Source organism: Notolepis coatsorum, assembly GCF_963971535.1.
Source record: "Notolepis coatsorum genome assembly, chromosome: 9".
Lineage (NCBI taxonomy): Eukaryota > Metazoa > Chordata > Actinopteri > Aulopiformes > Paralepididae > Notolepis > Notolepis coatsorum.
This window is the reverse complement of record NC_140173.1, coordinates 36,969,476-36,980,402: the sequence shown is the minus strand read 5'-3', so window position 1 is coordinate 36,980,402 and position 10,927 is coordinate 36,969,476. Positions and strand designations below refer to the sequence as shown.

Genomic DNA, 10,927 nt, shown 5'->3' with positions numbered 1-10,927 from the left:
TCATTGAAATGCGTTCATAGCAGATCTACAGACACGTCCATGACCAAAATAGGAAAATAGGAGAAAACTGTAGAGCAGCCATCCAGTGGAGCCATCTAGTGGAGCGGTGGTGAGTGACGGGGGATTACACACATACAGGAAGTTTACCCATGAAAATATACCAATGCTGCCGTCTCCTTAGGCTTAATCCCTGGGTACCATAGGGATCGGTGCTAGGACCACTCCTTTTTGCCATTTACATGCTTCCCCTAGGTCTCCTCATCAATAAATTCACTGGCATTAAATAACACTGCTACGCAGACGACATACAACTACTCTGCTCTTTTAAGCCCGACAATTTGGAGAAACTCAGCCTTCTCCAGGAGTGCCTGCTCGGCATTGAGAGCTGGATGGGGAGTAACTTCCTCCAGTTAAATGCAAAAAAAACGGAGGTGCTGATCATAGCAGTTGAAAAGACTGCAGCTAGAGTGGCCACTCACTTGGGGTCCCATAAAGACAACATACGTCCCCACCTGAGAAACCTGGGCCATGAACCTAGACAAACATGTCAAAACACTCACACGCACCTGCTTCTTTCACCTCAGAAACATTGCAAAACTACGCACCATCATATCTCACTCTGAACTAGAACTGTCCGTGCATGCTTTTATTTCCTCTAGGCTTGACTACTGCAACTCACTTTTCACCTGTCTCACCAAATCATCCACAGACAAACTACAAATGGTCCAAAATGCTGCAGCCAGGCTACTCACAAGGTCAAAAAAAATCATGTCACATCACTCCCATTCTGGTATCCCTGCACTGGCTCCCGGTACACTATAGAATTCACTTCAAAGTCCTCACTTTCAGAGCACTCTATGGTCAGGCCCCTATCTACATCACTGAACTCATCCATCCCTACACCAACACCCGCTCACTCAGATCTGCCGATCAGCACCTCCTGGTGATCCCCAGGTCCAGGCTGAAAACAAGGGGTGATCCAGCCTTCGAGGTGACAGCACCAAGGCTCTGGAACGCTCTCCTCCTGGACCTGCAAACTGCCCTCTCTGAAAACTCTTTTAAAAAAACAACTAAAAACACATTTGTTCAGACAGGCCTTTGGTCATATATAGGCACTCTTTCTTGGCCTCACTGTTCCTATAGTTTTGTTTTTTAATTAGTGACTCATGATTTTATCCAAATTATTTTATTCTACTTTTATTTTTAATCTGGTTTCACTGTTTTTTAACTGCTGTCTGTTGTCATTTATTTCTGATTTTGTTTTGTTGTGTTTTTTATATTAAGCTGTAGTGTAAATCACCCTGTGCATTCGTGCTGTGAATAGTGCTATATAAATAAAAGTAATTCATTCATTCATTCATTCATTCATTAATGAACACACACACAATGTACACATCTCACATGCACACATACACACACACAGGGCTTTAACACATTCTGGGCCATTTGGGGCCGTCTAATATCACTCTAGACCGCCAGCATTTCAAAATAGACTTGCATAGTTCGTGGGGCTGTTTGTAGAGCTAAATCTATACTTTATAATATTGCTATCTGTCCATTATCATTGTCAATTGAGACCATAAACTGTCCCTTCAAAATGGCTTAAAGAAATAATTTTTTCATCAATACGTTCTCATTTTATAGCCTCGTGAATATAAGCGTTATAAGGGATTTGGACTAGTATATTTCCTGGAAGGCGAGATACAGGGCGCTAAGCTAATAACATTAAATCGAACAGCGTTTCGGCTATAGAGAAGCTAGAGCTAAAACGCAAAATGCATATTGTCGGTATTGATGGTCCACCATGAATGCATGAAGGGGGGGGGGGGCGTCGTTTCTGATTATTGATTACCAATAACCAATAATTTGGCTGATGATATATTCCTTTACTGCATACTAGTGAATTCGGCGTCGCAAAAGGTATTCCAAGCTACAGGCTGCACATATAGAATCCAGCTGACTGGAAACTACATTGAAAGTAAAAAAAAAAAAGGTGCACCGTTCTGCCACAGGGCACACTGCATTATCGAGACAGCGCCCCTAAGAGGATCTGGCCGGTAATGCACTTTTCATAATTCAAAGAGTAGGGTACTTCTGCAGTGCAGCTCGGTGACATCGAGTAGGTTATTCAAATGGAATAAAAGCCAAAACAACCTTGCCACGGACATGTCCGTGGATGGCCCTCTAGCGGTGGATTCGAAACACGGACATCGCCGTGGCCGGGCGCCAATGTGTTAAAAGAGAGGGGGAGACAGCGGTCAGGTGGCGTAGCGGAGATTGCGTTCGTCACCAATGCCGGAGACGCTGGATTCGCCTGTTCGAATCCAGCTCCCGCCGTCATCACCAGCTTGGCTGGCCGTTCACACTAATACAATTGGCAGTATTAGAGGGTGGGAAAGCTGGAGGGGTGGGTCCGGGTCCGACTCCTACAGTTCGGTCGGGGCGCCTGCTCAGTGCGGATAGGATCTAAGGGGGGTAGTGTGATCCTTCCACACGTTACACCCTCTCAGTGAGAGTCCACGCTGCCAGGTGAAAAGAAGCGGTTGATTGGCTAGACGTGTGTCGGAGGAAGCACGTGATAGCCTCCACTCTCCCAGACCGACTGTGGGGGGTAAGTGCGCAGCGACCAGGAAGGGGATTGGGAATTGGCATAACGACTAACATTGGGATGGGAGAAAATCGGAGGAAAAAAGGAGGGGGAAAAAGACCAATAAAAAAAAAGAGAGGGGGAGAGAAAAAGAGAGTAGGGTTGGGGAGGACAAGATAAAGGAGAGATGGAGAGGGATCTGTGAGAGACGGAGAGAGAGGGACAGTGAAATAGAGAGAGACCATGTGAGAGGTCTTGCATAATACAATTAATTAGAGTTGTCATCAAGACAAAGCTTTTCATTATACAAGTATCCTGGTACTGCTGTATGATATACATAATGACATACTTTATAATAAAGATATCCTGCTACCCAGACTGCTGTATGATATACATAATGACATACTTTATAATAAAGATATCCTGCTACCCAGACTGCTGTAGGATATACATAATGAAACATACTTTATAATAAAGATATCCTGCTACCCAGACTGCTGTAGGATATACATAATGAAACATACTTTATAATAATAATGAACCCGAGCTTCTGTTTTCACAAGGGTGAGGTGTTTCTAATTATTTTGAAGAACGAAACCCAAGTACTATCTTCTTGAGAAAAACGGATAAAAATGAAATTATGGATACTGTGAACAATTTTAAGAATAAAACATCAACAGATTGGAACGGCATTGACATGACCTTAATTAAGCAAGTAATAATGGCCATAGCAGACCCTTTAGTGCATATTTGTAACCTCTCATTCAAACTGGGTGCCTTCCCCACTGAAGGTCAGTACCCATCTATGTCTACATTTGAACCACCTACCTCGGAAGAAATGCTAAATATTATTTTAAATTTAAAAAACTCAGCAGCAGGTTATGATAATATTAAAAGTAGTCTGCTTAAAGAGGTATTACCTTTAATAATTGAGCCATTGAACCACGTTTTTTCACTCTCCCTGGAAACAGGTGTTGTTCCAGGAGACTTGAAAGTGGCAAAAGTTATACCTCTGTTTAAATCTGGTGACTCATCCTTATTTTCCAATTACCGTCCGATTTCGTTATTACTGTCCATATCTAAAATATTGGAGAAGCTGGTTTATACCAGAATTTTGAAACATCTTAATGACAATAATATATTATATGAACATCAATACGGTTTCAGACAAAAACACTCTACGTACATGGCTCTCTTACAGTTTATAGATAGAATCACAGATGCACTAGACAATAAGCAATTTTCAATTGGTATATTTCTGGATCTATCCAAAGCATTTGATACTGTGGACCATAAAATACTTATATCAAAGCTTCAGAGGTATGGTTTGGCTGGCGATGTGATTAAATGGCTCAGTGACTATCTTTATAATAGGGAACAGTTTGTTTCCATAAATGGCGAAGACTCTGACAGGGCAAAGCTAGTCTGTGGGGTTCCTCAGGGCTCTATACTTGGCCCTCTTTTATTTTTGATTTATATAAATGATTTTGCTTGGGTATCTCCTAGAGTATTCTCGATCTTGTTTGCTGATGACACCAACATTATAATGTCACATGAGAATTTTGCAGTATTAATTAGGGAAGCAAATGATGGTTTATCTTGTGTCTCAGATTGGTTCCAGACTAATAAGCTATTGTTAAATGTAGAAAAATCGAATTTTATTGTATTTTGTAATAAAGGTAAAAAGTTATTCGAAAAAGGAGGCAAAGCTATTAATCAGTAACACCGAAATCAAACAAGTAACTTCAACAACGTTTTTAGGGATCCTAGTTGATGATAAACTCAATTGGAAAAAACACATTGATCATGTTTGTAAAAAAGCAATGAAGTCAGTAGGTATAATTAGGAAGGTGTGTTCATTGATAAATAGAAGTTGTTTTTTAATCCTGTATTATAGTCTTATCTTTCCTTACATATCGTATTGTAACATAATTTGGGCTAGCACTCATTCATCTCATCTTCAAAAAATTATTTTACTTCAAAAAAGATTTGTTAGACTGGCAACCCTCTTGGATCGATTTGAACCATCTGCTCCTCTTTTCAAGAAATTAAACATTCTGACTGTCTGAGGTTAATTCTTTACAGATATGTATATTTGTGTACAAATGCATTCATGATCACAATCTACCAAATGGTTTTAATAGTTTTTTTTTCTTTTAATTCAGATGTTCATTCATATGCTACACGTCAGTCCAGGGACCTGCATATACCTTATTGTGGTACTTCACTTAGGCAGTTCTCAGTGAGGTATAGAGGGTCCAATCTTTGGAATGCAGCTGATCCTATGCTGAGGAAATCTCCATCTCTGCTTATTTTTAAAGCAAACTACAAAAAAATTCTCATCCAAAAGTAGTAGATAGATAACAGGTCATACATGTAGGTATGTATTTGGTTATGTGGGTAGGTTTGTAGGCAGGTGGGTGGGTTGTTATATATTATTATGTACACAGTATATGCATGTATGTACTGTGTGTATGTTTGTATTAACACAAATCTTTTAATGTATTCTGGTATTTTATAATATGCATATTTTAGTATTTTTGTATGTTTGATTTTATAAAACGGGGGACGTTCTTGATAAGCCTCTAGGCTTCTAACTTCTCCTTCACAATCGTTATAACTTATTATGTATTGTTTTTACTTCTGTTTAACTGTGTTAATAAACAAACAAACAAACAAGGTCTTGCATAATACAATTAATTAGAGTTGTCATCAAGACAAAGCTTTTCATTATACAAGTATCCTGGTACTGCTGTATGATATACATAATGACATACTTTATAATAAAGATATCCTGCTACCCAGACTGCTGTATGATATACATAATGACATACTTTATAATAAAGATATCCTGCTACCCAGACTGCTGTAGGATATACATAATGAAACATACTTTATAATAATAATGAACCCAGGCTTCTGTCTTCACAAGGGGGAGGTGTTTCTAATTATTTTCAAGAACGAAACCCAAGTACTATCTTCTTGAGAAAAACGGATAAAAATTAAATTATGGATACTGTGAACAATTTTAAGAATAAAACATCAACAGATTGGAACGGCATTGACATGACCTTAATTAAGCAAGTAATAATAGCCATAGCAGACCCTTTAGTGCATATTTGTAACCTCTCATTCAAACTGGGTGCCTTCCCCACTGAAAACTGCAAAAGTGATACCGATCTTCAAAGCCGGTGAGAAAAATCTATTCACCAATTACAGGCCGGTTTCTCTCCTTTCCCAGTTCTCAAAGATAATGGAAAAGGTATTTGCTGCACGATTGGACCGTTTCATTGATAAACACGAATGACTTATAGACAGTCAATATGGATTTAGATCGAATCATTCAACGTCATTGGCACTAATGGACCTAGTAGAAGAACTGACAAGCATAATTGATAATAAGAAGTTTGCAATAGGGGTCTTCATAGATCTGAAGAAGGCGTTTGACACTATAAATCATGATATTCTGCTACTAAAATTGGAAAGGTATGGGATCAGAGGAGTATGGCTCAAATGGTTAAAGAGTTACTTGGAACAAAGACAACAGTTTGTGCAGTTGGGAGAGTACAGGTCCACTCAGTCAAACATAATCTGTGGTGTGCCGCAAGGGTCAATTCTTGGCCCGAAACTATTCATACTGTATATAAATGATATAGGTAATGCGTCTAAAATATTGAATTTTCTTTTTTGCTGACGATACAAATGTCTTCTGTGAGGGAGAGAACCTCCAAATGCTTTTAAAGAATGTCGCAGCTGAGCTAACCAAGCTGAAAGTGTGGTTTGATGTAAATAAATGATCATTAAATATATAAAAAAAATAATCATGATATTTGGTAAACGTGATATACAAGTAAATACACCGGTTGAACTAATGATTGATAGTATTAAACTGGAGAGGGTATTTGAGAATACATTTCTGGGTGTGATAATAAACCACAAACTCAACTGGAAACCTCATATCAAATTTGTCAGGACTAAATTGGCACGGAGTGTTGGTGTTTTATGCAAGATAAGACACATTCTAAACCAAAAAACACTGTATACACTGTACTGTACACTCTTCCTACTATATATGAGCTACTGTGCGGAGGTGTAGGGTAATACCTACAAAAGCACTCTACAGCCAATATGCACCATGCAAAAAAAAGCAATAAGAATAATCAACAATGTAGGATATTATGAACACACCAATAACTTATTTATAAAGCTACAAGCATTGAAATGTATGGACCTAGTGGATTTCAAAACTGCCCTCATTGTATACAAAGCCAGATACAAACTAATCCCAGGCAACATTCAAAAATGGTTCAGAGACAGGGAAGGAGAATATAACTTAACACTTTGATCGCCGGGGTTAAATTCATAATTTACCATCCCTCGCCAGCCCTATTTAACATGGAGAAGTTCCCCTTCTTTCCAGGGCTATAACTTTTTAAATTGTATTGCTAAATTTACATTACTATGGCCCATTCAACGTCCTATATTGTTCAGGGTGTAGCAACGTTATACTTTTTCATTCACATATTCATACTAAAATACGGTCTAAAGTATAAGTATGTTTTTATCGTTTTCTGCAGCTTTCTCCAGAACTTGATTTATAGCCCTAAATGCATTATATTGATGATCAAATACAGTTTGGTAGGAATCTGTGCGAGATAAAAAATGTTAACTGGACGTGCTTCTAGGAGTTACTACGTATGATCTGATGTTGACCGGATGGGGGGGGGGTCGTTTATAATTCCGTGGGCAACGTTATATCATTCATCTAGTGTGGGTGCAGGGCTGTACGTTAACTTTTTTTGCACATAGCACTGGTGCTACAGAGGTTGATAGTTTTGTAGCACAGGCCAAAATCTTGTAGCACAAGTATAAAACGTGTTATATTTGTAACAGTCACAAATGTGCCTATTGTATTTGTGTTATTTAGTTGCAGTGCCATGTTTGGCTGTCATTTAGTATATCGCCATGTGTTATTATTACTATAATACTCTCATATGCTATTTTAAATTAATATCATAAACAACATAAGGAATATTAGCATAATTTTGAGTGGACTGAAGGAATGAGTCGGCGTTAATAGTTTTAAATGCAAATAATTTATTGAAACATAGAAGTGGGGTCGGTTGGGACACATACACACACACACACACAATGGGGGACCCTGATGTAAACAAGACAAACGTCTTTCTCTGGTCTGCATCCCCTTAACAATTGTGTGTATTGAGCCGTACTGTACTGTACCCATTCTGCAATCTGTTAAATAAAGTTTTCATTCATTCATTCACACACACTGTTTCAACTCACCACCCCCGCATCATATTGTAGTCTAGTCTGTCTTCAAACTTCCACTCCTCTCGAAACTTTTTTATATTTGAATATCAACATTATCTGTCCATCCTCAGTAATCCTCAGTTTACTATAATATACTCCTGTCCTGAGTCCTGACTAGTGACTTCATCGTCTTTCCAAACACACGCACGCACACACACGGGGAAGGGGAGAGAGTGCCCCCCCATTTCCCTTTCCCCAGTCCACACTGTGTCTGCTGGCTCTGCGCATCTGCCTCTGATCAGGATTAGCTTGTTAGCTTGCTAACGTTGTAGTGATTGTAATGGTACATAAACGTTAATTTCGGGCGATGTGCGCATAAAGGAATGGTGACGGTGCAAAGCATGTAGATGCATTTGACCCGTTGCGAGAGAAAAAAAAACACTGCAGACTTATTTCGGGACGTGTAGGCGCACTGCTGTGTTAACGCAGCAGTGCGCACCAACCAACCAACGCGCTGCTCTGCTTGCAGAAGCACGGATAGGGCGGATATGACTCGTCGAGTTGTCACAGAGTTTTTTCAAAATAAGAGTATCATATGCACCTGAACGTTGCTAGCTGTCGGAGCCTAGTTATTATAGCTGGAGCTGCACGTGGGCAGAAATGAGACCCGCTACAGGATTTTCAAAATAAGAGTATCTATATGAACCGAATCCTTATCGCACCAGTGCTACTGAAGTAAATCCATTCATCGCACAGACCGCTGTTGCTGTAGCACGTGCGATATATATGTCGCACTATACAGCCCTGGGGTGATATGATCATTAGAGCAGTTAGTATCGAAGACATTAAAAAATAACGCTGAAACTCACCGTAGCTTCCTCGCGCCGTTGGGAGATGAGCGTGGAACAGAAATGTTTCTATTATGGGATGTCGAAATATCCGATCCATTTCCAGGTTGTATAATAGTATATACGTCCAAATCATGTTGTTTATTGAGTTATTTGCAACCGATCGACATCCATTGTGTCAAGATGGAGTCCTGCTAATGATAGCGAGTGCCCGGACGAAATATGGGTGAGCACCACTTCATCCACATCACTTCCTGTTTGGGCGAGCGGCCGATCGGCCACCAGATGGCGCTCTTGAACCGTTGGAGAATTGAGAGGGGCTCACCAGTACATATAATGTCTCCGGGGGAGAAATATGATTTCGATCACAGATTTTTGAAATATTGATATCAAAGACGCTGTCCAGCATCTTCTGCAGAATAAGCATGGCGGGGAAAGACGCTGCACAGCGTCTTCGGCGATTAAAGTGTTAAGAGGGAGAGGGAATCTTAAACAACCAATGGTACACACCACGCTGGAAAGCATGTGCATATCGGTGTGTGGAGTGAAGTTGTGGAATAATTTACCCGAATACATCAAACTGAGTAAACATGTGGCACAATTTAAAAAGCAGCTAAAAAAATACACATTAGAGAAATACAGAAATGAGTATTGAGGATAAACAAAGTTATGTTATATTGTGTATGTAGTGCTGTACTATATTCACTGCTGTCAAGTGAATCAAGTTTTTTCTTTTAATCTTTTAACACTTTGATCGCCATGGTTAAATTCATAATTTACCATCCCTAGCCAGCTCTATTTGTCTATGGAGAAGTTCCCCTTCTTTGCAGGGCTATAACTTTTTAAATTGTATTGCTAAATTGACATTATTATGGCCCATTCAATGTCCTCTATCTATTGTTCAGGGTGTAGCAACGTTATACTTTTTCATTCACATATTCATACTAAAATACGGTCTAAAGTATAAGTATGTTTTTATCGTTTTCTGCAGCTTTCTCCAGAACTTGATTTATAGCCCTAAATGCATTATATTGATGATCAAATACAGTTTGATAGCGATCGGTGCCAGATAAAATATTTCAACTGCACGTAGTTCTAGAAGTTACTACGTATGATCTGATGTTGACCGGATGGGCGGGGGGTCGTTTATAATTCCGTGGGCAACGTTATATCATTCATCTAGTGTGGGTGCTATGATCATTAGAGCAGTTAGTATAGAGGACATTAGAAAATAACGCTGAAACTCACGTAGCTTCCTCGCGCCGTTGGCAGATGAGCGTGGAACAGAATTTTTTTCTATTATGGGATGGAGAAATACCCGATCCATTTCCAGGTTGTATAATAGTATATACGTCCAAATCATGTTGTTTATCGAGTTATTGGCAACGGATCGCTATGTATTGTGTCGAGCTCGAGTCCCGGGACCTATAGCGAGTGATCGGACCAAATTGAAATGAGCACCAGCTTCTACATCCTGTTTCTTCCCGGGCGATCCCCCGATCGGCCACCAGATGGCGATCTTGAACCGTTAGAGAGTTGAGTGGAGCTCAGCAGTATATCTCAGGTCCCCGGGGGAGAATGATGATCGAATGATCGAAACATGATTTCGATCACAGATTTTTGAAATATTGATATCAAAGACGTGTTACGGCGTCTTCGGCAGAATGAGCATGGCGGGGAAAGACGAGTTTCGGCGTCTCCGGCGATTAAAGTGTTAATATAAGTAAAAGTATATTCTATATTGTAATATACTAAATTATGTTATATCTAGTAAAATTAATGGAAGAACAAATATAAATGTAAGGGGGTATGGATCAATAAGCTTAGCTTCCCTCTACTCCTTTTTTGGACATGTCTGCTAACCAAACACATTGCTCTTGACATTTTGTTTATAATTCATTTTTTTTTTTTTTTTTATGTATTTTTTTTATGTTTTTTAATTTGTTGTTATGATTGTTTGGTTTGACGGAACAAGATACCGTGAGTTGTTTGGAGAAATATGGAGAATAACATGTTAAAAAATAAACGTTTCATTCATTCATTCATTCATTCATTCATTCATTCATTCAATAAAGATATCCAGACTGCTGTAGGATATACATAATGAAACATACTTTATAATAAAGATATCTAGACTGCTGTAGGATATACATAATGAAATATACTTTATAATGAAGATATCCAGACTGCTGTAAGATATACATAATGAAATATACTTTAT

At 39.1% G+C, this 10,927-nt stretch overlaps 1 protein-coding gene across 1 annotated transcript in view; it reads left to right on the top strand.

Annotated features, from left to right (window-relative positions):
- wdr11 (WD repeat domain 11) overlaps window positions 1–10,927 on the top strand; it is a 191,267-nt gene that overhangs the window by 81,114 nt on the left and 99,226 nt on the right. The window lies entirely within an intron of this gene.